Source organism: Juglans regia, chromosome 2 (assembly GCF_001411555.2).
Source record: "Juglans regia cultivar Chandler chromosome 2, Walnut 2.0, whole genome shotgun sequence".
In the NCBI taxonomy this organism is placed as follows: domain Eukaryota; kingdom Viridiplantae; phylum Streptophyta; class Magnoliopsida; order Fagales; family Juglandaceae; genus Juglans; species Juglans regia.
The window spans coordinates 12,836,122-12,838,346 of record NC_049902.1 but is presented as its reverse complement, the minus strand read 5'-3'; the positions used below and the strand labels follow the sequence as shown (position 1 = coordinate 12,838,346).

General features: G+C 39.1%; 1 non-coding gene across 1 annotated transcript; it reads left to right on the top strand.

The window, feature by feature from the left end:
* The first annotated feature begins 505 nt into the window (after positions 1 to 505).
* LOC118347832 lies at positions 506 to 644 on the top strand. The gene has a single exon (XR_004800979.1). It is a non-coding gene; the product is annotated as a small nucleolar RNA Z247 (small nucleolar RNA).
* Positions 645 to 2,225: the final 1,581 nt, after the last annotated feature.

Below are 2,225 nucleotides of genomic sequence, written 5' to 3'. Positions count from 1 at the left end.
CTCATGCCTTTTCCCATGACACCTCCTCCACATTTCCAATTTTTCTCATATCTATCTTCATTCTATTATCACCATCAAACTGCATAGATATAACTATTTGCTTTGGAAAGCACAAATTGAACCCTATTTGCCAGGACAACAACTTTATAGCTATGTGGATGGAACTGCCATGTGTCCTCCACGATTGATAACATTTGTTATCCCACCTGCAACCACACCCACCCCGATCCCTAACCCTGCATAGGATCGTTGGTTTCAATAGGATCATGTCATTCTTAGCATGCTAATGTCTTCTCTGTCTAAAGATGTTCTCCCTCAGGTCGTTAGTTGCTCGACTTCTTGCAAAGTCTGGTTTGCTCTTGAGAGGATGTTTTCATTTACATCTTAAGCCCGTATTCTCACTATACAATCTTAGTTATCTAGCCTAAAGAAAGGCAGTTCCTTTGTTGCAGATTATTTTTTGCGGGTTAAATCCATCTCTGATGTTCTTGCTGCTGTTGGTCACCAACTTCACGAGATTGATATCATCTCCTATCTTCTTGCTGGTTTGGATTCCAGTTATGATCCGTTGGTTGCTTCCATCACCACTTGAGTTGATCCTCTATATTTGGAGGATATCTATAGTAACATGCTCAGTTTTGAGCTTTGTCTAGCTGCTCATACAACATCTATTGATGTTGCTGTCAATTCTATTAATGTGGCTACTTGCAATGACAATTCTTCAAGTCTTGGTGGCAATTGTTATCAATAGCACTCTCAGAGCTCTTATCATGGTCGTGGTCATGGTCGAGGCAATGGTGCTTCCAATGGTGACTCACGTCCTTCTTGTTAGTTCTGTGGAAAAGCTGGTCACAATGCTGTCAAATGCATTCAGCACTTTGATATCTCCTTTCAAGGCTCCACCAATCAAATGTCTGCGTATACTGCTTCTTCTCAACCTACGAATGATATGAACTAGTACCTTGACAGCATCAGAATCTTAACTTGCATGCTGAACCTTATATTGGGCTTGATTATATCTAGGTTGGGGATGGTACATGTTTGCCAATCAGTCACATTGATTCTTTGAAATTCACTACTTCTTCTACTACATTCAATTTATTGCACCTACTTCATGTCCCCACTATAAAAAGGAATCTAATTTCAGTCAGTCAGTTTACTTCTGATAACAAAGTGTTTATTGAATTTCATGCTAATTTTTTGTTGTTGTGAAGGACGAGGCCACAGAGACACCTCTGTTAAGTAGCAGGACTAGAGACGACTTGTATCCATTTCCTCGCTCCAGCATTTCCATCAAATCTCCTCAAACTCACTTTTGCTAGTGTGTTCCCATTGATATTTTCCATCATCGCCTTGGTCATGCCTCTTATCACACAATTAAGTATGTTATATCTAAGCATTCTCTACCTGTTTCATCAAATAAAGTCAATGGTGTTTGCACTGCACGCCAACAAGGAACGAGTCATCGTCTTCCATTCAGTCTGTCATCCACTGTATCTCATTTTCCTTTAGAACTCATATGTTTTGATCTTTGGGATCCTTCTCCTGTAATGTCTTCTAATGGAAATAAATATTATGTTTCTTTTGTGATAATTTTAGTAAGTATCTTTGGTTATGTCCTATCACAAAAAAATATGATGTGTTCTCTATTTTTCTTGCCTTTCAAAAACTTGTTGAGTTACAATTTAATCACAAAATTGTTGCCATTCAAATTGATTGGGGTGGTGAATTTCGTTCCCTACATACTTATTTCACCTCTCAAGGGATTTAACATAGACTTACCTGTCCCTACACCTCTCAACAAAATGGTTCTGTTGAAAGGAGACATCGCTCTATGGTTGAATCTGGCTTGTCCCTTCTGGCCCATAGCTCAGTTCCACTTAACTACAGGGATTGTGCTTTCCTCATGGCTACATATGCTTTCAATCTTCTGCCTACCTTATTTCTTGGGTCTCTTACACCTTTTGAAAAAAATTTTGATCAACCTCCAAACTATTCTCTCTTTTGTGTCTTTGGGTGGGCTTGCTACCCCTTCCTTCAACCTTTCAACCAACAAAAATTTGATTTCAAATCTTAACTTTGTGTTTTTTGTGTGTGCTAGTAATCTTCATAAGAGATTCAAATGTCTTGATCCTCAAACTGGGCGTGTGTTCATCTCCCGTCATGTTGTTTTTTACGAGAGTTGTTTTCCCTTCAAAACAATGTGCTCCTCTCCTTCCACTCCT